This window comes from Callospermophilus lateralis, chromosome 1 (assembly GCF_048772815.1).
Source record: "Callospermophilus lateralis isolate mCalLat2 chromosome 1, mCalLat2.hap1, whole genome shotgun sequence".
In the NCBI taxonomy this organism is placed as follows: domain Eukaryota; kingdom Metazoa; phylum Chordata; class Mammalia; order Rodentia; family Sciuridae; genus Callospermophilus; species Callospermophilus lateralis.
Window position 1 is genome coordinate 132,580,077 of NC_135305.1, and position 11,601 is coordinate 132,591,677.

The window sequence follows — 11,601 nt, forward strand, 5'->3', positions numbered from 1 at the left end:
GTGAGATTTCTATCTCAGGAGTGATCAGAGTATCTTGGTTTTTTTATTTTGGCCCATTGGACCCTCTGATAGATTATGCTGCCGAGTTGTCTCATGGCAGGGCTAGGCCAAGCCAAAAAGGCCAGTGCTTAAAGGTTTGGGATTTGGAGCTAGGTGACAGCACCGCGGCTCCCTGCAGGGTAGGTGCTGGGAGCTGAGTTCCTTCATGGTTCACTGAGGCATGCCAACAAAATGAAGACCCAGGAGAATCTCTAGACCAGAGGCTCCTGTGAGCTTCCTGGCTGACAATGGCCTCTGTGTATGGTCACACGCCAGAGCTGGCAGGGGGGATCCTGCCCAGTGCTCAAGGGGGCACAACAGGAACTTCCCAGAGCCCTTCCTAAGCGTCTGTTCCCTGGAAGGTTCTGCTTTGCATCATTTGCTCTGATCAAACAGCTCCCGGGACTAGCACCTTTCCTGAGAACTCAGCATCTCTCCAGTGAGCTTTCAAAACTGAGTGGTTCATAGGCAGCTGGTGTCTGAAGTGTCTTTGGGGACAGGCCCATCGACCATGATGCTTGCCTGTCTCTTTATTCCCATCCATGGCCAGAGTCTCCCTGGGAGTCCCCAGTCAGCCTGGCGCTTCTGATTTCATAGCATCCCTCCCCCTGCACTGCCTTGCTCTGCCTCTGGGCCAGACCCTGTAGTGGGAGGACTTCTTGATTCTTCTCTTTTCTATCCTGTGGCCTTTTGGAGATTTGTTGACCTCTAGAATGTGTGCAGGAAATTGAGGGGCAATAGGTCAAATTGAGGGGAGGATTTCTTTAAGCTGTTAACTTGGTTGAAGAGTATCAAGCCCTAAGAACCTAGCACATTTGACCCTGCCGCTTGGTATCCTCAAAGTTCTCTGCTAGGCCAGGCTCATCTGCTGCAGTCATGGGGGGCTGAGTGGACAAGTTCCTGGTGAACTACCAGCCGCGAACGCGCCTCCTTTGCCCATTGCACAAACCTCCCCCTCAGTCTCCTTCCTCTGCACAACACTCCTCAGCAAGGCCCAGGGGAACACGTCCTAAAATTCGCTCAAACCCACATCTTCCCAGGAGCTCAGAGTGAGTCCACTTGCTCTGAGACAGTGGTCTAGCTGGAGTCCATGATGGACACACACATGAACTTGTGGGAATGTGTCATACTGTTTAAACACATGCAAGAGAACATCAAGGTGCCAGCATTGATTCCCCGTTGCTAGGGTGTGACGCCTCTTCCCCTTGAGAGCCTGGGCCCCCCACACTGTAGTACATGCAGGAACTGGCTTGTCCTCCCGGTGTTTCCTGGGCTGGATCCCCTTGTTCAGTGTTTAACTCTTCACTTTCAGCACCCATCTTGCCTCTGTCTTGGGGCTTGACCACATCTCCAAAGACATGTAGGCTTGTAGAGATATCCCCCAAAGGAGGGCTGGCTCCTTAATTTGTTTCTGGAATTCAAGATGCAATTGTTTCTGAAATCCACCATGTAATTTGAAGTGTTGAAGTTGAAAATAAGCCCCCCATCCATGCAGGCTGAGTATTACAGGGGAGGGTACAGGGTAGCAGCTTGGGCAAGGCTGTGACTCTACATCCTCTGTGAAAAGGTGACACCTCAGTCCTTCCATCTGCCAAGTCCAGCATCTTTCAGTGCCCTGGGCTGCCACAGCCCTGCACCAGGGTCATCTGGGGACAGCAGTGAGCTGGTAGGTCAAGGTCCTCATCCAGACCTTCCCTTAGAAATGTCACCCACAGACAGAGGAACAAGAGTGCAGGAGCTGTGTACTCCCTGTGCCAACTGTGCTTACCCCACAGCCTGATATCGACCTGAGACAGGTCCCCAAGCACAGCAGCGTACACAGAATCTGGAAGAAAAGAACATTCCAAAGTGGAGTTGAAAGGGGAAGAAATCACCCCTCTCCCCCAAGGAGGTGAAAGAGGCGTGACCAGTGTGAGAAGCCGGCAGCAGACCCTGAGGCTCTTGTTACTGCACTTAGTGGCTCAGGTGATGGGTTGCTTCATTCCAAGCTCATAATAATATATTAAATTGTGGATGTCCCCAGCTTTTTCATGATTTCAGAGCAAAGAAATATCAGGGACAATGTCATGTCCCTTGTGATGTCAGGCAACCCAAAGAAGTGAAATACTTTTCAGGAGTAAAAACAGAGCCCTGCAGACCCTCCATTTCCAACATGCACCTCCTTGGAAAATACTGTTCTCAGATAGCAAAATCATTATCTCCAAGCTCAGTCTCTGCAGTATCTAAGGTGAAAATCTTCAGCAAGAATAAAAAGAAATTCATCTAAACAAAGGTCCCAGACCAGCAATTAAAACCAGAGATATTTCAGGTTCTTCTCAAAAACCAGCATTGGCTTGTCTGGTCTGCGGGCAGCATCTGCCTACCTAGGGCAAGGGGGTGGTCCCCAGCTGGCCTGCAACCAGGCCCAGCACTTTCTAGCTACACTGTAATGGAATCTGCTGTGTCTAGCAGGGGAGAGTTTAAACTCTCCTCTGAACTTTCCTGTATATTTTATTATTTTTCTAAAACCAAAACAACACCTTACCACAACCAATATCAATTGTATAAATTCAGGAAAATCATATTTAGCAGGTACCAAGAACTCCAGTGACTGAACACTAATGCAGTACCTGCACTCTGCAAACCAACTGCTAAATAAGAAGTGTTTTTCTTTTCTCAATTTCATTTCAAACATTCTGTGTGCCTTTTATTTTTGAGTCAATTATACTAAAAGTTATGCATACACACAGAGATCTGGGAAGAGCTCCAGCGGCCAGCAGCTTGCTGCTCGGTTTTCCATTAGAGAAAGAACTGGGTGAAGTCCTTAGAGAAAAAGACTTTTTTGAAGTTGTGAGATGCCGTGCTGACGGGGAGGAATATGGAAAAGCATTTTGACTCCTATTCTCCAGCTCCCACGCTGCTTCCTAGTTGGCCCTGCCGGCTCCATCTGCATCTGCATGCCCAGTGGGGCTTGCAGAAAGGGCAGGCGTGGGGAGCAGAAGAATTAAGACATATCCAGAAATTCTAGCCAGGGTTGCCAAGATGTCTCTTTCCCTCTGCACCTGCCGGAGTGATGTGAGATGCTGCGAGCATCCTGAAGGGGAGGCCTGGGGGTCTGGGCCAGCTCACCCGCCCACCATCTGAAACATCTGTAAAAAGTCTTGGAAGAGCAAAGCAGAAACCCCAAACCTCCTGTGATGTCTCATGTCTGTATCTTCATCACCCTGGGAATGCAGGCCCTTCCAGTCCCTGCCCCTGACATGCACACACACACAACACAAACACACACAGACATACACACATGCTTGAGCCCATACACATGCACATCAATATAGACACAGATAAATACATCCTTACCATCACCCACAGTCACATACAAATACCCACACACAAAACACACATACACATAAATGCAGACAAATGGACACAAATGCCATCATATATACACAAACATACACATATAGACATATGTATATGCACATAAATACAGAAACATACACACATAACACTCATTAAGCACAACCACATACAAAAGCACATACAACATAAAACACATGTTCACTCACACAAAGACCTACATGTAAACTCACATATGTACACACACACACACACACACACACACACACACACACACATCCAAACCATTAGCAAGGACAGCCCAAAACAGGAAGAGTACTGACCATCTAATAGGTGTGCAAGGTCCCCATGAGCCTCAGGTTCCCGTGCCATCTGGTTCCTACACGACACGGGAGAAGTACTTAGACCGCTGCTTCCTGACTTCAGCACCTGAGACTCTACCTGAAGCAACCGTCCCTGGGTGCTAGAAGAAGAAAATGGCTTCTTGAAAGTGAGATTTCCCAGTGGTCTTCAGACATTTAAAGCTCACAGGTGCCTTCTCAGATCGCTAACCAGTGTCAGGCTTTCTGATGGCAGTCTTGTCAGATCATGGAGGTGCGCCTCTGCCCCACACCACGCAGCTGCACACCACAACTACAAGGTGAGCTTCTCAGCCCAGAAACCAGCAGGATCTGCCAAAACCTTTAGGACAAACAAGGTGTGTGTCTCTACCTCTGCAGAGAATCCCAGAGGAAGCATGACACCTATCATGGGAACCAGCACCCACCACAGAATGGATCGTCTCTTTCCATCTAAATATCTGAATGTGACCTTCACACCTTCTCATGAGCCCTGAGCTTGGGGAGGCAAAAGGCTCTGTCCCAATTGTGATGTGCCTTTGGATGTCCAAAGGTTAAAAAAAAAAAAACATATTGAGCAAGTATAAAATAATGCAATCAAGCTGGAACACATTTCAGTGTTTATTTCTATGTGTAAATTGATGGTACTCCATGAGTAGAAGGCATCTTTCTGCTGGAAAATGAGGTCACTTTATTTCTTCTCCTCTTGCTTTCTCTCCCGTCAATGCACCTATAGGTTCAAACTCCAGCACTTTGCAGTAGCCACTCCTTCTGCATCCCTGTGTTTTGGCCTTTGAAACAGAGGATGTCAACCCTGGAAACTGAAGGTTCGCACACTCTGCCCCAAGTGGTGGGAGCAGTAGAAGAATCCAAACTTCTGTGCCCTGAAGTGCTTTCAAAGACCTGGTGCTCGCAGGAGCAGACCCTGGGATGGCTTCAGGAGGGATCTACTCCATTCTGGGTGGAGGAAGGGCCTTTGCAACTACAAGAATGCGAGTGCAATTGCTTTATTCAGACCCACCACTTGGACAGCTTCCCACTAAACTCACTTCTCCTGGATCGAGGCAAATATCTCTGGATCCGTTATGTTATATACAGGAACCTTGAAAGTGTATATTCCCAGGGCTTTTTCCTGTTCATGTGATTTTTTTTCAAGCATACACCCTCTTACACTGTAGGTGCGGCTACAAGAATTGTCAATTAGAGATTATTTGTGCATAATTATAAAAAATGAAAATCACACTTACTTGGCTTGCACTTGTTTCTGAGAGCGCACTTCTGATATCCTTGGAATAATCTTCCCTGCAGGATTTTATTCTCTCTTCTACTTGCATAGTGAGTTCTCAAGTTATGTACCCTAGGGATTGAGAAGTTGCTGCTTTCAAGGAGAGAAGACAGGTGATGTCCACCCCAGCTGTCAGGGGAGTTAGCAAAGTCTCCGAGACAATGAGTTCCAGCTACTGTCCAATGGGGTGATTTCTCCTCTTCTGCAATATGCACACATTCTTTAATTAATGATCTTCGTATAGGTGTGTTCGGACCGTCACACTTGCAGATGGCTGGCTCTCTAGAGCTGCCCCAAGGTTCTGTGTAGAAGATCCTCTCTTCTCTCTGTAAAACACTTCTTTCTTTCTCAGCAAACTTTGTGTGCTCAGCAGTGGGGTGAGAGTTTGCTCATGAACGAATGGGGTGGGGGGACCACAGTCTGTGTCAGAGAAGCAGAGACTTCATTTTGAGCTTCTGTTCTGCAGGTTTCTGAGTGACTTGGTCAGAAGTCTTTGGTTGTTAGCAGCCAAAACGTTGGAGAGCCACCTAGGGAGGAAGTCTTCAGGGACGGGGAGCTCAGGATCACACTGCAGGCTGGAGGGCCAGGTTTCCTCAGAGGAGAGCCTGCCTGCTCGGGGTCGCTGATGCCTGGATATGGGGCTTCAGTCATTTTATTCACTTTTATGCTCAGTTTGTAGATTCCAGAGAGAAGGAAGCTCACAACCTTGCTGAACCTGAGAAGCATATGGAGAATTAAAAAATAAAAATAAAAAACACCAATCCTTAGACCTGCCCCAATGTGGTTGAGTGGGGATCTTGGTAGCAGCAAGGAGTGGGCGAGGGGAGGGTGGATCACTTTTGATCCTTTTAAAGATCTGCGGGTGCTTCTAAGGTACAGTCGGGGTGTGACCAGGTCACATAGGTTCTTCTCTGTCTAGAAGAGACAGCTTGATGGACAGTCCCCCCATTTCCTATCCAAGGAAAAAGGAGAAGTGCTCTTACCTAAGAGGCCGGGTGGTCACTGAAGGCAAAGCCCAGGACGCCCTTCCCGCTGCCCTGGGCCTGCTGGACAGTGGGGACCGTGGTGGGGGGCAGCTCTGCTGAGCCCCAGGTGCCCTTCGGTCAGGTGAGGCAGCTCACAGTGAGCGGGTGGGCTCGCGCTCCTGGTGCAGTGTGTGGGTCTTCCAGGGCTGTGGCGCCTGGCAGCGACCATAACAGGGCAGCTTCATGCAACAGCGAGGCCCAGGCTCCAGACTTGGCAGGCCGTGTGTCTCCCAGGGGGATCCGCACTCCTCCTCCAGCTCCGGGGCTCCAGGGGCCTTTGGCGTCTGGCTGCATCTCCCCAGCCGGTCTTCTCCACATGTCCCTCCTCTCTGTCTTATAAGGACACCTCTCATTGGATGTGAGGCCCCCTCTCCTCCAGATGGTCCTTTTGAGATCCCAAACTTAATAAACCTGCCAGGACCTGTTGTCTCAGTAAGATGTGTCCACAGGTTCAGAGAGGGTGTGCCAGGGCCCTTTCCAACCAGTGCACACAGTAGGACTCGGCAGGGGAAGAAGAGCACACCATCAACACAGTGAGGCTGCAGATGTTCACAGCTATCCAACATCACCAACTAACTGAACAGCACGCTGGGCGAGGCCAGAATAGCGGAGGCTGGGTCGGAGCAAGGCGGTCGGTGCAGGCCCACGCAGAGCCCGGGAGTCTCTTCTGCTGCAGCAGCAGGCACTGCTGGGCCTGGACTCGGGGCGGTGCTCTGGACACTGTCCCCAACGCCCCTCCCCTGGACTCCCAGAGCCACCCCAACACCAGGACAGCTCTGAGTCTCTCGGGGTAGCTCTCTTTGTCCAGTTCTGCATCTTTCTTGCATCTTTCTTGCTCAGCTGATTGCTGTGGCTTCACTGTGGTTTGTTTCCTGCTCCTCCCTCACCGTCCCAGACGCTGTAGAAATGTGGATGTTACCCCACCCGCTTGGGCACATGGAGAATCACTAGCAAATGTTTGAGGCACCAGGGATTCTTGCATTCTCAAAATAAAGTGACTCTAAGGACACTTTATCCCCTTCGAGACATGCACACGCGCACACACCCATACACAAAGCTAACACCTTCTGGTTTTATCATGAAGTTGCTACTTAGGGATGATTTCAAGAACAAACAAATAAAATAGCAAAAACAGAAAACCTCACAGTGTAACAAAGAAACAGAACCCAGGAGTCTCCCGCCCTGTAAACTGGGTCAGCACTGCCAATGGGGTTTTGTTTCCACTGGAAACAGTGAGGTTGTGTTTGAGGCACTGGGGACAGCAGCTTTCCCCTTCTGTGCCTGATAGAAATGTTCTTGGAAGGTCACCAAATTTAGTCTTTTAGTCCTGAGTCCTTTAGTTGAAAATGCCAAAAGAACCTACCTTAAGCAAACCATATCAAAGCCAAAATGAAAACCAAAATGTTTTAGCATGGCGTAACTGAGACATCCCTGTGGGCTTCAGGCATAGTTGGATCCAGGAATCAGGCAATGTCACTGGATGATGTTCCTCTCCTCTCTCAGCTTCTCTGTCCTCTGTGCTGGCTTCATTTTGAGGTCTTCATCAGTATCACCAGCAGCTGGCCCCACTCTTACATTCTTTCCGTGCTCCCCTCCTGGAGTCCCCGCCCTGGGTGAGGGCAGTGCCCATAGAGTGATGGGAGCCTGTCGGGCAGCTCGCTGCCTGGGTCAGTCAGGACGCACTCGAGGGAAGCTCCGTGGTTTGCAGTGCAGACTCTCTGATGCCTCCTGCAGTGAACAGGGCTGGAAGAGGGCAGCGAGTCAGGAGGGCCAGCTTGCCCGCATCCCACCAGGAACACACCAGGGTGGCCCTCCTTGGGCGTGGCCTGCTCAGCAGGGATTCTCTTCCTTGGCCTGGCTGTCCTTTGGAAACCACCTGTCCTGAGACATCGACAGGAGGTGTGTTGGTGCCTGTGACATCCTGAGGAGCACCTGGAGCCAGATGCATGGTGGTGACCAGGTCGCGGAATGTGCTGGAAGTCTAGATGGTGCGTCAGCTTTTGTCTTTGCTACTGTGAAGTGCAGCCCTCTCCAGGGAAGCCAACCGCGATGACACCAGAAATCCGCTATGTTAAAACGACGCTCAGGAGATGGCTCAGGTTATTTTCTGACCACTGAGAGGCCACGGCCTGCAGTTTCAAACCCTGCTCCTGAGGAGGCGCCTTCCAAGCCAAGCGCTGAGCAATGCGGAGGGGGTTCCTGGGGCGTGACGGGTGTGAGAACTGAGAGGCCGGGAGGGCCTGGGCACTCGGGAGTGGACAGGAGCATGGAGGAGTCGGGGGGCAGCAAGGATGGGGTCCGAGGGGCCTGTGGTCTTGTAGGGCCGGAGAAGGAGCTGGGTCTCCTTCTGTGAATGGTGGGGGGTCGCTGGAGGACTTTGGCACTGGAGTGGCAGGCCCTGGTTTATGCCAAGCAGTGGGCGTGGGATGGCCAGCCACTGTGTGGCAGAGGGTTGTAGGTTGGAGGCCATGGCGAAGGTCCAGGCAGGATATAATGGCTCCCACCTGGAAGGGGGGTCACTGCTGAGATGGAGGGGTCCAGGGGTCACTTTCAGCCTGGAGTCCCTGGGCTGGCTTCCTGGGTCACCCTGTGAGGAAATCACCTGAGGGTTCTGGGCTGCACCGTGGATTAGACGTCTTGATACTCAGATGCATTGATTGCCATCAGAGGCCCCCTGGAAAGTGGCCTTCAGGACGAGGGAATGCTTGGCCCCAGGAAGGTTTCTGAGCATCAATCACTTGACCTCAGCTACAGTTTTGGGACGTGTCATTTCGCGGAGCTGACTCTGTGGCTGTTGTGATGTGTTGTCTGTCACCGTGGAGATGGATCATGCTTGTGTGCTATCAGGCAGAGTGTGGGGACAGCCACGGGTGGCCGTCAGCCCAGCTCTGCTGTTGAGGAAACTCAGGGTTCTCAGGGAGCAGGTGCCTGCTCTCCTCGGTCCGGGATCCAGCCCCCTCAGGTCCTGCCTGTGATCCAGCGGCTCCCTGAGAAGCTGTTACCCCAGGGCCTTGTGACTAGGAGGCAGTTGTGCCTGCAGGACGAGAGCAGGGGAGAGCAGGGCCACCTCCCCAGGAGAGCCTCGGCTGCCTCTGCTCTACAGGAACAGGCACAGCCTCTCTCGGCCTCCAGGAATCTCCACCCCCATTGCCTTGGTCTGAAGGACCCATGAGAAATGCAAGTCTGATGGAGGCCACTTGGCTGGGGTGGGGGATCTTATGTTTTGATTAGTCGCTAGATGACCGTGTGGGGTTAAGCACGTTTCATTTTGTCCTATGTTACATTTTCATTTTGTCCCATGAAAATTCACATTCTGCTAAAAGTAAACCTTGTGACCATTGAGCAAACCCTTTCAGATACGCTAGTTGCTTGTCACTCACGGAGTCAGGACATGAGCAAGAGAGAAAACGAGCACCATGAAGGGCTGTGACGGGCAGGTCTGGGCACAGCTTCCTGGACTCCAGGTGCCCCGGGCAGGCCCTCTGCAGGGGTGATGGGGATCTGGGATCCTCCAGCAGAGGCCGATGGGGGACAGGGCATGGCCTGGAGGGCAGGGGCTTCCCCCCATTTCCTGCAGTCTCTCCACATGGCTCCCAGCAGCACACAAAGTCTCCCAGGTGCCACTGTCCAGGGACCAGCCCTGGCCACCTTGTACAGCATCCCGAGGGCCCAGCCACACTTCCCATGAAGGCCGGGCCTCAGCCTGGGCAGGGAGGGTGCCCTTGGCCCTGGGGACTCTTCTCTGCCCCAGGGGTGGGCCTGCTCCTTCCATTTGTGACTCTTGTATTACTTAAAGTCTTAAAAAGAATCCCAGTTGTCACCCACCTCTGACTGGTTAGCGATTCTTATCCTTGGCTCTTCCTGGTCCGACTGCAGGTGTGTTTTGCTGCAGGCTGATGCGTTACCAGGCGTGGTTATGCGCTCACATGCCTGTTGACGTGACCCTAGAGTGGATTATGGTCCCTCACCAACCCTTCTTGTCATCTACCAGTTCAGGGAGTCCCCTGGACACTTCAGCCCCTTTCCAGTGATGCACGACTGTGTCTGGACGTCCTCTGGGGTTTTCAGGATGCCCAGTGGGAGTCACTCAGGGTGACTTCCTCCTGAAGCTCTAGGTGGCTCAGCTGGTGGTTCCTGTCCTGTGGGGGCTCCGAGTCCCCAGGGCAGCCCGTGTTAGTGGGTGTCTTGGGCCTCGTCCCTAGGTGTGGGGTTGTGGGCTGCATCTGTCACTGTGAGTCCTTCCTGTGGATTTTTCCCAATCAGTTCACGCGACAGCCCTGCGGTGCCTCGGTGCCCAACTCCAGTGCTGGGGGCTCGGAGAAGCATCTTAGAGGCAGGTCAGAGGTCGCAGGGACAGACGCCAAGTCCAGGGCTTCTGGTCCCCACTTGTTTCCTTCTCTCTCACCACCGCTCCTTGCCGAGCGCAGAGTGGAGCCTCTTTTCTGTTCTCTACTCAAGCCGTGAGGAGATTGAGGCAGGCAAATAATTTGTTTTCAAAATATTTTTTTCTCATTGTGAAGTCTGTTAAACGTAGACTTTCATAAAGAGGAAAATGAAAAGATTTCTTTCTCCTCCTGCCTGAGTCCCATTTGGACGTGTCTATTCCTGGGGTCTTCTGTGGGTCCGTCTTGTTTGGGACAAGGCGAGGGTCCCATTGGACCTTCAACCTGCAGCTGCCTCTGTCCTCGGCCGTGGAGGCTGCTTGCAACTGCTGCAGGAGAGAGCCCTGGACACGGCGCTGGCCAGCTGGGCCTCTAGCCAGGGGGTTCCACCCTCCTCCTGGGACCAACGTCCAGCATGGCACGTTCTTTTCACAGCCTCTGTTCAAATGCAGGAGCCCAGGCAGGGAGCACGGGTCCCTTGTCTCTTCTTTCTGCCTCACGAGGGCAAATGGCCTCTTTGTGGGTCTCTTTCCTGCTTCCTCCCTGCAAAGAGGAAAGAACCTCTCCTGGGTACAGCTGCCACCCCCATGCCCTCCATGTGAACACCCCAGCTCATTTAAAATGCCACCTGATAAAATGGCCTGGGTAATTTTCTTTGCAGATGAATATGAGGAAAAAATAATGATGGTGCTGTGAGGTCGTGGTGCTGTGTTTGTAGCTGCCTTGAGCTCCTGAGGAAATGTCACACCTCCCCTGCTCCCCGCAGAATTGCCAATGAGGCAGCGGACAGCCCGGGCACCTCCCCAGGGCTCCCATGGGCCTCTTCTCCTGTGGCTAGTTCAGTGGCCACTGTGCATGCCCAGATGTCTTCCCAGGCAAGAGGAAGGGGGGACCTGTGGCCTGAGGATTGTCGAGGGGGAGGGTGGAGCTGCCCTCCAGACAGAGCAGAGTCCCCAGTTCCCAAGTCAGTGCACAATTCAGTCCCTTGGATGGGAGACCAGGAGTGACCCACCCACAGACCCCTCCCCCATGCCCCATGCCCTGCCTGTGCCCTTCCCCACCCACAAGGGTCCCTACTGTGCTCCGCTCACCTTTCCCTGAATGTCACTCTCTCCTTGCTCTGTGAGGTCTGGAGTGTCTGCTTTTTGGTGGATGAGGGTGAGCTTCTAGCTTAGAAACTTCATTGATCATTTTAA